Source organism: Saimiri boliviensis, chromosome 17 (assembly GCF_048565385.1).
Source record: "Saimiri boliviensis isolate mSaiBol1 chromosome 17, mSaiBol1.pri, whole genome shotgun sequence".
Taxonomy (NCBI): Eukaryota; Metazoa; Chordata; class Mammalia; order Primates; family Cebidae; genus Saimiri; species Saimiri boliviensis.
Genome location: NC_133465.1, coordinates 57,024,396 through 57,038,411, shown reverse-complemented (window position 1 = coordinate 57,038,411; position 14,016 = coordinate 57,024,396). Strand labels below are relative to the sequence as shown.

Below are 14,016 nucleotides of genomic sequence, written 5' to 3'. Positions count from 1 at the left end.
ATTTCTTTCACAAACTGAGACCTGCACTAAGTACTTCCAAAAGACAGAATATTAATTCAAAATACAATATTAAAACTAATCTATTTTGTGATTAAAACTGATAGAATAACATTCTTTAGAATAAGTAATGTACAATGGCAGAAAAGCCTGTTTTAAAGACAGCTGTTTTCTTTTCATACCCCTATTCAGTATCACAAACATCCAAATAGTTAAAGGCAAATGAGAAAAATGGGCAAAGTTAATATTTTGAGTATAATTTTACCAGTCATTGTGCGTCAGCTGATATAAGCATTTAAAACTCTATGAGGAAAGATAACCTGATACATCATACTAAGCAGTAGACTGTTATTTAAGAATATATTAAATAATCATAAAAAGAGCTATACTTAAAAATTGAAAAATGCTTAAATATTAAAAGTCTTCTCATAAAAAATACTAATTTTAAAAGGAAACTGAATTATTTATCTATTTATTTCACAGGATTGCATACATAAAACAACACATCCTCTTAATTCACTTCTGGCTGTCCTTCTGTACCAACCTCTTTACCTTCACAATAAATTTTCAAAAATGTTACTGAGTCCATGCTCTAATCTGTCATATGTTTTTCAATCAGCCACAATATGACTTGCATTCATCCCAAAAGTTGCTGTAAGTCATCAACAATCTCCTAGACATTCAAGCAAGTAAGTCATAATCTGTCCTTAATTTAGTTGATTAATTAATGCACTAAAACATCATTAGAGACAGCATTTTAAAGATGCTGCATTCAATGGCTCCATAAAACCATTCTCCTGACCAGACACAGTAGCTCACACCTGTAATCCCAGCACTTTGGGAGGCTGAGGCGGGCAGATCACAAGGTCAAGAGATCAAGACCATACTGGCCAACATGGTGAAACCCCATCTACACTTAAAATACAAAAATTAGCCAGGCGTGGTGGTGCACACCTGTAGTCCCAGCTACTCAGGAGGCTGAGGCAGGAGAATCACTTGAACCCAGGAGGCAAAGGTTGCAGTGAGCAGAGTATACCACTGCACTCCAGCCTGGTGACAGAGCGAGACTCCGTCTCAAAAAACAAATAAACAAACACCATATTTCCACAGTTCTCATCCTAACATTCAGAGATCTCCTTCAGAGTAAACTTCACTAGCTTTCTTTGCCCATCTCATACATGCTGTAATCCCAGAGTTCTGTCTCTAAACTAATTTATTTTCATTTTACATGCTTTCCCTGAATGATCCAATGTATTAGTTTTTAAAATAATAATAATAAGTTTTGCTTACGAAATCTACATCTGTAGTCCAAATTGCTCTCTTGGCCTCCAAACCCATTACAAATACAAATTGAATAGCCCTACTTCCAATTCAACATGTCCATTATTATTAACTAAACATATTATGTTACCCCTAACACATGCTCCATGAAGGCCAAGTAAGAGGCATTGCAGAAGCCAGCTTCTTGTGAAGGCTTTTGAGCCAACTGAAGGAGAAGGTCAGTATCATTGCTAAATCTGGCTGGCACAAGATACACAGGACTTTGGTTACAGAAGTTTCATTTTTTTGCCATGAGACTGTCTCCAGCTGGAAACACAATTAAACTCTAAATAAGTACAAAGGCTCAAATTCAGTGATGGCATTGGTGTTCTGGATGAGCAGTGAAACAGAACGTGGGAGAAAAGTTCAACCTTAATAGCCTCTTTATGAATAAAAAGTGCCACATGCCACACAGAATAGCAAGACCTGGTGTTTATAAGGACAACCTACAATTGGTACAGGGGACATGATCACAGTGAGCTCATAATATGGTACTTGTGCCAAGCAGAAAAGGGGTACTGTGCCTCAATTAATTTCAGGATGCCAAAACCAACACAGAAAGAAAAAATTCAATATATCGGTAACATTCCCTGATATGCTCTTTACTACTCTCAAGCAGTAAAACCAGGGAAATATAAATTTTTCCTTTCACTTTTTCCTAATGAGAAAATATTTCAATAGGAATCCACAAACACTCTTAAAGTATCAATGTTGATTCCTAATACTAGAAAAATATAAACTTATCCCTATACAGATGAAGAAATAAGGAATATTATATATATAAAGATATAAAGCCTAAAGGAAGACCAATCAAATGTCCTCCTGTAAAAGAAAATTACTTTAGGAGGTGATGTCAGCAAGACTCTCCTTCTCTCAATGGACACATAAATTCAACAATACATGGACCAAAATTTCCTTTGTGAGACATCCAGAGACCAGATGAGAGACTCCTGTACCCCAGGCAAGGATGAAACCAGCCATATTGAAGCCAGTAGGAAAATCTGTGGAATCCTCTTGCCATAAGCAAGGTTACTTAAGGGACTTGTTGCTGTCTTGCCTGAATCTTAGCTCTGACAGGAAAGGGTCCCAGGTTAGGAAATGCTGAGAACAAAGCCTCTAGTTTGGACTAGTATGCGGTAACTGACCATAGCTCCTCCCACCAGCTCAGAACTAGCAGGTGGAAACCCCCAATCCCAGCATCTCCCTAGGGAAGGAAAAAGTTGAAATAGCTGCCCAACATGCTGGCTTTTGAAAGGGGCTGCCTAAGGGACAGGATTCTGAAAGCACTCACAGCACTGGTATTCTCTAAATGCCTGGGGGCCACTGAGAACAAAACAAAGGGTGGTGGTTTGGACTGGTAAGCAGTCATGACCAGAGTTCCTACCCCTGGCTCAGCATGACACAAGTAGAAAGGCTCGTGGTCCACAGCTTCTCCCTGGCGTGGGAAAGAGAAGACTAAAGCTTATATCCAACATTCAGACTTTTGGGGGACTGCCCGAGGAACCTGTTTCTGTCTCACCTGTCTTGAAGCACTGGTGGGATCTAGCATAAACTAAAGTGCCTAGGGGCAGCTGAATATTAAAAAACAAATAATAACAAAAAAAGAATTGAGGCAGCATGCTACTAGCTCCAGAAGGCCCACAGTACAAGACACAGAATAAAAAGGAACAAGAGACTATGATCTCCTAAAAACAGAAACCTGCAAATTATCCTATTTAGAAATTTATACACAAAAGTCCAGAGAAGATACATCCACACAAAAAGTTTATGAGGACCCCAGAATCTCTACTCAGGCTGATTCTTGAAGGTCGCCCCTGTACAAGGCCAGTCCACAAAGACTGGGAGAAGTGGATGTCTTTCAGATATGCAGACATTAATACAAAGGGTCAAGGAACATGAAAAAAGGCCCAAAGAACGGAACAAAATAAATCTCCAGAAACCAACCCTAAAGAAATGAAGGTAAATGGATTAGCTGATAAGAATTCAAAATAACTACAATCAAAACATTCAATAAACTTAAGATAAATTATGCATAAATAAAATGAGTATTTTAACAAACAAAATATTTTTAAAAAGAAAAATTTGAGGGCTGAAGAATACAATAACCGAACTAAAAACAACTAGAGGGGCTCAGCAGCAGCCTTGATCAAGTACAGGAAAGAATCAGTAAACTCAAAGATAGGACATTTGAAATTACCCATTCCACAGAGTAAAAATATTTTTAAAAGAATGAAGAAAACTTAAGAGACAAAAGTCTTAAAAGTAGCTATAACTGTTATCAAAACATCAGCGGTTCAGTCTAGGTCCCATTTCTCACTGCACAGAAAGCCAATCACTGACACAATGAGTACTGCTAGGGAAGAAGGCTTTATTTGGGCACTGCAGCCAAGGTCATGAGAGATCAGTATCAAATCCATCTCCTTGCCCCACTAAAATTAGTTTATACAGCAGGGAAGAAATGTAACTAGGTGTGGGGAAACAGGAATTAGGGAGTGGTAAGGAAGAGAAGTTGTTCAACAGGAAGCAGGCAGTTGGTTAGGCAATCAGGGCAGGTGAGGGGTCTGGCATAACATTGTTCAGATGCAGTAATCTGCTAAGTTTCAGTTTCTTGATACTGTCTGGGATACGTGATGGTTGGTTTCCAGAGAAAGGAATTCAGATAAGACAAATGTAAATTTAAGTTTTAAGACTGGGAGGGTTAATTTCTATGTTTATTCAAAAGAAACCGTAAACATCCATTTCATGGGACAACTTGGATGGTTTCATAACCACACAATAATGTGTTAATGAATACAGAATATTAAAAATTAAAAATTGGGACATTAATAACAAAGTGTGTGAATAAAAGTATTGAATTTTTGAATGCAAAGTTATCAGCTTAAAATAGACTGTTACACTATAGGATGATTTATGTAAGCCTTATGGTAACACAAACTTTTTAAATATAGTAGATATACAAAACATAAAGAAAATGAATCAAAGCAAACCACCACCACCACCACCACCACAACAACAAAAAAAATCATCAAATCACAAAGAAATATAAGAAAGGAAGAAATGAACAAAGGAACTATATAACAGTCAGAAAGCAATTAACAAAATGACAATATTAAGTCCACAAATGTGTGAAAATTAAACAACACATTCTCATCAACCAATAAGTCAAATAAGAAGGCCAAATAAGAGAAATCAGAAAATATCTTGAGACAAATGAAAACAAAAACACAACATACCAAAATGTGTAACATTCAGTGACAGCAGTGCTAAGAGGAAAACTTACAACTATAAAAGCTTACATTAAAAAATAAAAAAAATCTCAAATAGACAACCTAAATGTACACCGTAAGGAACTAAAAAAATAAACTAAACTCAAAGCTAGCAGAGGGAAATAAGTATTAATGGTAAGAATTAGAGCAGGGATAAAACAGAAAATAGAAAAACAGAGAAAATCAAACTAAGAGTTGGTTTGTTGAAATGATCAACAAAATTGAAAAACCTCTGGCTACGTAGAATAAGAAAAAAGGAGAGAAGACTAAACAACTGAAATCAGAAATGAAAACTAAGACATTACACTAAATTTAACAGAAATAAAAGAATGGCTGGTGCAGCGGCTCATGCCTGTACTGCCGGAGCCCAAGAGTACATGACCAGCCTCAGCAATACAGGAAGCCCCATTTCTACAAAAAATAAAAATAAAAAAATTAGCTGGATGTGGTGGCACATGCCTAAGGTTCCAGCTACTTGGGAGGATGAGGTAGGACTGCTTCAACCCCAGAGGTCAAGGCTACAGTGGGCAATGATTATGCCACTGTGCTCCAGCCTGGGTGACAAAGTGAGAACCTATATCAAGAGGGAAAAAAAGTATAAAAAGAACTGTAAGACAGTACTATGAGCAACAGTATGCCAATGTATTGGAAAACCCAGATGAGATGAACAAATTACTTGAAATGCAAAACCTACCAAGATCGAATCATGAAGAATATGAACAAATAATTAGTAAGGAAACCGAATCAGTAATTAAAAATTTCTCAGCCAAGTAAGCCCAGAACCAGATCACTTCGCTGGTGAATTCTACCAGACATTTAAGAAGTACTGCTGGGGGGCGCCAAGTGAAGCCAGCACCAGAATGCTGCTCCCAGCGAATGAGACGCAGAGAGCTAGAGGACTTCATCACTCCAAAGGAGGTGCCGGGTTCATTTCCGTGGAATTGATAGGGCACTGAAATTAGACCCAGGGAAGGAACCACAGGGCGAAAGCCACCCAGGGGTGCAAATCAAGTTGTGGGGGGAGCACGTTCCCCACCTGAAACGTGCAGCCGGCTCGGAGGGTCAGATGACTTAACTCCTCGGTGCTCCGTTTTGGATCCTGTGCTTACCTCATCACTCCTGCAACCCACAGTCCAGGAGAGCCCTGTGGACCGACAGGTGGGGTGCTGGGGCAGTCGATGCAAATCTGAGCAACGGCTACTGGCTACTGCCGGACACAGCAAGTTGTCGCAGGGACCTGGGCGGGATTTGGACTAACACTAGCGGGAAGGACGGTCCCACAGAGGGAAGCAGAGTTGAAAGCAGGAAAACAGATCATAAGGCCTGGTAGGCCCCACCTCCACAGAATTGAGACTGAAGCCCTCGCGAGAGAGCTTGGCAGCAAATACACCAGCTTGACCCTAACCAGGAAATCCAGCTGGGGAAGGAGAGACGCCATTGGGAAGGCGGGGCCAATCTCAAACAAACTCCAGGGAAGGACCACCCACCCAACAACCGGACTGAACCCAAGAGAGAGCCCAGCAGCGCCCTCTACAGACCAAAAAAGATACAGCTCCAACCTCAACAGAAAAAAAACGTCACTCAAAGACTCCTGAAATCACCAACTTCAAAGATTAAAGGGAGATAAATTCACGAAGATGGGCTAAAAAAACAGCGCAAAAAGGATGAAATCGTCAAAGAACAGAGCACCTCTTTGCCTCCCAGGGATCACAACGCCTCACCATCAAGAAAAAAAAAATACGGAAAAAGAATCTGACGAATTGAAAGAAGCAGGCTTCAGAAGGTGGGTAATAAACTTCTCTGAGTTAAAAGACCATGTTCTAACCCAATGCAAAGAAACTAAGAACCTTGAAAAAAGGTTGGACGAAATGCTAACTAGAATAACCAGCTTAGAGAAGAAAATAAACAACTTGATGGAGTTGAAAAACACAGCATGAGAACTTCTCGGGGCATACACAAGTTTCACAGCTGAATCAATCAAGCAGAAGAAAGGATATCAGAGATCGATCAGATCAATGAAATAAAATGAGAAGGCAAGATTAGAGGAAAAAGGGTGAAAAAAAAATGAACAAAGCCTCCAAGAACTATGGGATTATGTGTAAAAACCTAATCTACGCTTGATCAGCGTACCTGAATGTGACAGGGAGAATGAATCCAAGTTGGAAAACACTCTTCAAAAAACCGTCTAAGAGAACGTTCCCAACCTAACAAGGCAGGCCAACATTCAAATCCAGGAAATACAGTGAACACCACCACAAAGATCTTCCTCAAAACAACCCCAAGGCACATAGTTGTCAGATTCACCAGGTTTGAAATGAAGGAAAAAATCCTAAAGGCAGCCAGAAAGAAAGGTCGAGTAACCCACAAAGAAAAGATCATCAGACTCACAGTGGCTCTCTTGGCAGAAACCCTGCAAGATAGAAGGGAGTGGGGGCCAATATTCAACATCCTTAAAGAAAAGAATGTTCAACCCAGAATTTCATATCCAGCCAAACTAAGCTTCATAAATGAAGGAGAAATAAACGCCTTTAAGGACAAGAAATTGCTGAGAGATTTCGTCACTACAAGACCTGCCTTACAGGAGCTACTGAAGGAAGTACTAAACAGGGAAAGGAACAACCAGTACCAGCCACTACAAAAATGTACCAAGTGGTAAAGAATAACAACATAGTGAAGGAGCCACATCAATTAATGGGCAAAACAACCAGCCAGTAACAAAATGGCAGGATCAAATTCAAACAAAATGATATTAACATTGAATATAAATGGCTTAAATGCCCCAATCAAAAGACACAGACTGGCAAACTGCATAAAAAGTCAAGACCCACTGGTGTGCTATATTCAGGAGACCCATCTCACATGCAAAGACAGATAGACTCAAAATAAAGAGATGGAAGAAGATTTACCAAGCAAAGGAGAGGAAAAAAAAAAAAAAAAAGCAGGGGTAGCAATCCTAGTCTCTGATAAAACAGACTTTAAACCAACAAAGATCAAAAGAGACAAAGAAGGGCATTATATAATGGTCAAAGGATCAATGCAACAAGAAGAGCTAACTATCCTAAATATTTATGCACCCAATACATGAGCACCCAAATACATAAAGCAAGTTCTTAAAGACCTACAAAGAGACTTAGACTCCTGCACAATAATAGTGGGAGACTTTAACACTCCACTGAAAATACTGGACAGATCAACGAGACAGAAAGTCAACAAGGATATCCAGGACTTGAACACAGATTTGGACCAAGCAGACCTAATAGACATTTACAGGACACCACCCCAAATTCACAGACTACATATTCTTCTCAGCACCACACTGAACTTACTCCAAAATTGACCACATACTTGGAAGTAAATCACTCCTCAGCAAATGCAAAAGAATGGAAATCATAACAAACAGTCTCTCAGACCACAGCGCAATCAAATTAGAACTCAGGATTAAGAAAAGCACTCAAAACCACACAATCACATGGAAACTGAACAACTTGCTCCTGAATGATGAATGGATAAACAATGAAATGAAGGCAGAAATAAAAATATTCTTTGAAACCAACGAGAATGAAGACACATGTACCAGATCTTATGGGACACATTTAAAGCAGTGTCTAGAGGGAAATTTATAGCAGTAAGTGCCCACATGAGAAACAAGGAAAGATCTAAAATTGATACCCTATCATCAAAATTGAAAGAGCTAGAGGAGCAAGATCAAAAAAACCTCAAAAGCAAGCAGAAGACAAGAAATAACTAAGATCAGAGCAGAACTGAAAGAGATAGAGACACACAAAAAACTTCAAAAAATCAATAAATCCAGGAGTTGGTTTTTTGAAAAGATCCACAAAATAGACAGACCACTAGCTAGACTAATAAGAAAGAAAAGAGAGAAGAATCAAATAGATGCAATAAAAAAAAATAAAAGGGAGATCACCACCAATTCCTCAAAAATACAAACTACCATCAAAGATTACTACAAACAAGTCTATGCACATAAACCAGTAAATCTGGAAGAAATGGATAAATTCCTGGACACTTGCACATTCCCAAGACTAAGCCAAGAAGAAGCTGAAAACCTGAATAGATCAATAACAAGGTCTGAAGTCAAAGCGGCAATTAATAGCCTAGCGACCAAAAAAAGTCCAGTTCCAGACGGGTTCACAGCTGAATTCTACCAGACATACAAAAAGGAGCTGGTACCATTCCTGTTGAAACTATTCAAACAATACAAAAAGAGGGAATCCTCCCTAACTCTTTCTATGAGACCAACATCATCCTGATACCAAAATCTGGCAGAGACACAACTAAAAAAGAAAACTACAGGCCAATATCCATGATTAACATTGATGCAAAAACCTTCAATAAAATGCTGACAAACAGACTCTAACAGCACATCGAAAAGCTTATCCACCACAATCAAGTAGGCTTCATCCCAGGGATGCAAGGCTGGCTCAACATATGAAAATCTATAAATGTAATTCACCATATAAACAGAACCAAAGACAAAATCCACATGATTATCTCAATAGATGCAGAGAAGGCCTTTAACAAAATTCAACAGCCCTTTATGCTAAAACTTCTCAATAAACTAGGTATCAATGGAACATATCTCAAAACAATAAAAGCTACGTATGACAAACCCACAGCCAATATCATACTGAATTGGCAAAAATTAGAAGCATTCCCTTTAAAAACTGGCACTAGACAAGGATGCTGTCTCTCACCACTACTATTCAATATAGTATTGGAAGTTCTAGCCAGAGCAATTAGGCAAAAAATAGAAAGGGCATTCAATTAGGAAAAGAAGAAGTCAAATTGTCCCTATTTGCAGATGACCTGATCGTATATTTAGAAGACCCCATCATCTCAGCCCAAAACCTCCTTAAGCTGATATGCTACTTTGGCAAAGTCTCAGGATACAAAATCAATGTGCAGAAATCACAAGCATTCCTATATACCAATAACAGACAGAGAGCCAAATTATGAGTGAACTCCCATTTACAGTTGCTACAAAGAGAATAAAATACCTAGAAATACAACTAACAAAGGAGGTAAAAGATCTCTTCAAGGAGAACTGCAAACCACTGATCAAGGAAATAAGAGAGGACACAATGTTTGAAAAACATTCCATGCTCATGGTTAGGAAGAATCAATATCATGAAAACGGCCATACTGCCCAAAATGATTTATAGACTCAATGCTATCCCCAGCAAGCTACCATTGATCTTCTTCATAGAACTGGAAAAAAACCACTTTAAACTTCATATGGAACCAAAAGAGAGCCCGCATAGCCAAAACAATCCTAAGCAAAAAGAACAAAGCTGGAGGCATCACACTGCCTGACTTCAAACTGTACTACAAGGCTACAGTAATCAAAACAACATAATACTGGTACCAAAACAGAGATATAGACCAATGGAACAGAACAGAGGCCTCAGAAGTGACATCGCACATCTACAACCATCTGATCTTTAACAAACTGGACAAAAACAAGCAATGGGGAAAGGATTTCCTGTTTAATAAATGGTGTTGGGAAAACTGGCTAGCCATATGCAGGAAGCTAAAACTGGACCCCTTCCTTATACTGTATACAAAAATTAACTCCAGATGGATTAATGATTTAAACATAAGAACTAACACCATAAAAACCCTAGAAGAAAATCTAAGCAAAACCATTCAGGACATACGCACAGGCAAGGACTTCATGACTAAAACACCAAAAGCAAAGGCAACAAAAGCCAAAATAGACAAATGAGACCTAATTAAACTTAAGAGTTTCTGAAGAGCAAAAGAAACAATCATTAGAGTAAACCAGCAACCAACAGAATGGGGAAAAAAATTCATAATCTACCCATCTGACAAAGGGCTAATATCCAGAATCTACAAAGAACTAAAGCAGATTTACAAGGAAAAAAAACAAACAAACCCATTCAAAAGTGGGCAAAGGATATGAACAGTCACTTTTCAAAAGAAGACAAATACGAGGCCAACAAACATATGAAAAAATGCTCATCATCACTGGTCATTAGAGAAATGCAAACCAAAACCATATGAAGATACCATCTGATGCCAGTTAGAATGGCAATCATTAAAAAATCTGGAGACAACAGATGCTGGAGAGGATGTGGAAAAAAAGGAACATCTTTACACTGTTGGTGGGCGTACCTATGTTCATTGTGGCACTGTTTATGATAGCAAAGACCTGGAACCAACCCAAATGCCCATCAATAATAGACTGGACAAAAAAAAATGTGGCACATATACACCATGGAATACTATTTAGCCATAAAAAACTATGAGTTCGTGTCCTTTGTAGAAACATGGACGAAACTAGAAACCATCAATCTCAGCAAACTGACACAAGAACAAAAAAACAAACACCACATGTTTTTGAAGGGAACAACACTCACAGGGTTAGGTGTGGTGGTGGAGGTGAGGGGATTGGAGGGGGACAGCAGCAGGCGGGCAGGGAGGATGGGGAGGGATAACATCAGAAGAAATGCCTGATGTAGGTGACAGGGCCGGGTGCAGGGGCGGGGATGGAGACAGCAAACCACCATGGCATGTATGTACCTATGCAAAAATCCTGCAGGATGCAGGATATGCACATGAACACCAGAGCCCGAATACAATTTAAAAAAAAAAAAAAGGAAGTAATGCCAATCCTCCTTGGCCAGGTGCGGTGGCCCACACCTGTAATCCCAGCACTTTGGGAGGCTAAGGCAGGTGGATCACAAAGTCAGGAGTTCAAGAAGAGGCTGGCCAAGATGGCAGAACCCCATCCCTACTAAAAATACAAAAACTAGCTGGGTGTGGTGGCATGCACCTGTAATCCCAGCTACTCAGGAGGCTGAGGCAGAAAACTGTTTAAACCCAGGAGGCAGAGGTTGCAGTAAGCTGAGATCATGCCACTGCACTCCAGCCTGGGCAACAGAGCAAGACTCCATCTCAAAAAAAAAGAAGTAATGCCAATCCTCCTCAAACTCATTCAAAACACTGAAGAATAGGGAACACTCCCAAATTCACTTTACAAAGCAAACATTATTCTGATACCAAAACCAGACAAGGACACTGTAATAAAGGAAAATTACCAATGTACCTGAAGAACATAGATGCAAAAATCCTCAACAAAATACGAGCAAACTGAATTCCATGGTACATTAAAAGAACTATACCCCATATCCCTAAGAAGCCAGGATGGTAAAATATATGTGCAACAATAAATGTGATCCCCCACATTAACAGAATGAAGAATAGAGATTACATGATCATTTGGATCAATGCAGAAAGAGCATGATGAAATTCGACACTCTTTCATGATAAAAACTCAATAAATTAAGTATAGAAGGAAGGTACATCAAAATAATAAAATGCATATATGACAAAGCCCATTGTCACGATACTCAAACAGTGAAAAGCTAAAAAGCTTTTCCTCTAAGATCAACAACAAGGCAAGAGGTTCACTCTCACCACCTATTCAACACAGTACCCAAGTTCTAGCCAAGTAGTTAGGCAAGAAAAAGAAATAAAAGGCATACAAATCAGAAAGTAAAAAGGAATATAGTTTCTATTTGCAAATGACATGATCTTATATGCAGAAAACCCTAAAGACTGCATTAAAAAACTAAACTAATAAATGAATTCACTAACATTTCAGGATATAAAACCAACATACAAAAATCAGTAGCACTTCTATACAGTAACAATTAATCATCCAAAAAAAAAAAATATATCAAGAGAGCAATCCTATTTACAATAGCAACAAAAATCAAATAAAATACTTAGGAATAAATTTAACCAAAGGTGTAAAAGATCTATACACTGAAAACTATAAAACATCAGTGAAAGACACTGAAGACAAAGATAAATGAAAAGATATCCTGTGCTCATGGATTGGAAGAATTAATTATGTTAAAATGTCCATACTACCCAAAGCGATCTACAAATTCAATGCAATTCCCGTCAAAACTCCAATGGTTTTTTTCACAGCAATAGAAAAAAAAATCCTGAAATTCATATGGAATCACAAAAGACCCCAACTAGCCAAAACAATATTGAACAAGAAGAATCAAAGCTGGAGAAATGATACTTCCTGATTTCAAAATATATTAAAAATCTATAGTAATTGAAACAGTATGATACTGGCATAAAGACAGACATATGGACCAATGGAACAAAATAAAGAGCCCAGAAATAAACCCATGAATTTACAGTCAACTGATCTTTGCCAAAGGTGGCAAGAACACACAATGATGGATAATCACTTCAATAAATGGTGTTAGGATAACAGGAAGTCCACATGTAGAAAAAGAAAATTTGGCCCTTATCTTGCACTATACACAAAAATCAATGAGAAATGGATTAAAAACTTAAACCTAATATCTGAAACTGTAAACGACTAAAAGAAAACATGGGGGAAAGCTTTTTGACATTGGTCTAGGCAATAATTTTAGATATGACCCCAAAACACAGGCCACTAAAGCAAAAATAGACAAATGGGATTATATCAGCCTAAAAATCTCCTGCATAGCAATCAATCAACAGAATGAAGAGAAAAGCTACAGAATCAGATAAAATATCTGCAAGCCACATATCTGATAATAGGTTAATATCCAATCTATATAAAGAACTCAATTCAATTGCCCAAAAATAACCCAATTTAAAAATAGGCAAAGGACATGAATACACATTTCTCCAAAGTGGATATGCAATTATATAAAATGCTCACCATCATGAATATCAGCAAAATGCAAATCAAAACCACATAAGATATCACCTCACACCTGCTAAAATGACTGTTATCAAAAAGACAAAAGATATCAAGTGTTGCCCAGGATTTGGAGAAAAGGACTCTTTGTCCACTGTTGGTAGGAGCATAAACTGATATAGCCATTATGGAAAACAGTATAGTAGTTCCTCAAAAAAACAAAAATAGAACTATCTGATGATCTAGCAAATCCCTCTTCTGGATATAAAGCTAAAGAAAATGAAATCAAAGTCTCAAAAAGCTATCTGTACTCCTTTGTTCACTGCAGCGTGATCCACAATAGTCAAGATGTGGAAACAACCTGTATGTTCATCTACAAATGAATGGATAAACAAAATACGGTATATACTTACAATAGAATATTATTCAACATTAATAAAAGGAAATGTTATCATATGTGACAAGATAGATGAACCTGGAGGACCTTTGCTGGTTAAATAGCCAATCCCAACAGGATAAATATTATATAGTAGTCAAACTCACAGAAGAGGAGAATAGAATGGTAGCTGTCAGGGACTTACGGAAGGGGAAAATGGGGAGTTGCTGTTCAATGCATATAAAATTTTAGTTAAAAAGAAAAGATGAAAATGTTCTAGAGACCTGCTGTACAACACTGTTATTACAGTTGCAATACTGTGCTATACACTTAAAATCTTAAGTAGATCTCATGTTGTG

The 14,016-nt window shown here is 38.1% G+C and overlaps 1 protein-coding gene across 4 annotated transcripts in view; it reads right to left on the bottom strand.

Moving 5' to 3' along the window:
* CEP112 (centrosomal protein 112) overlaps positions 1 to 14,016 on the bottom strand; it is a 563,636-nt gene that overhangs the window by 501,426 nt on the left and 48,194 nt on the right. The window lies entirely within an intron of this gene.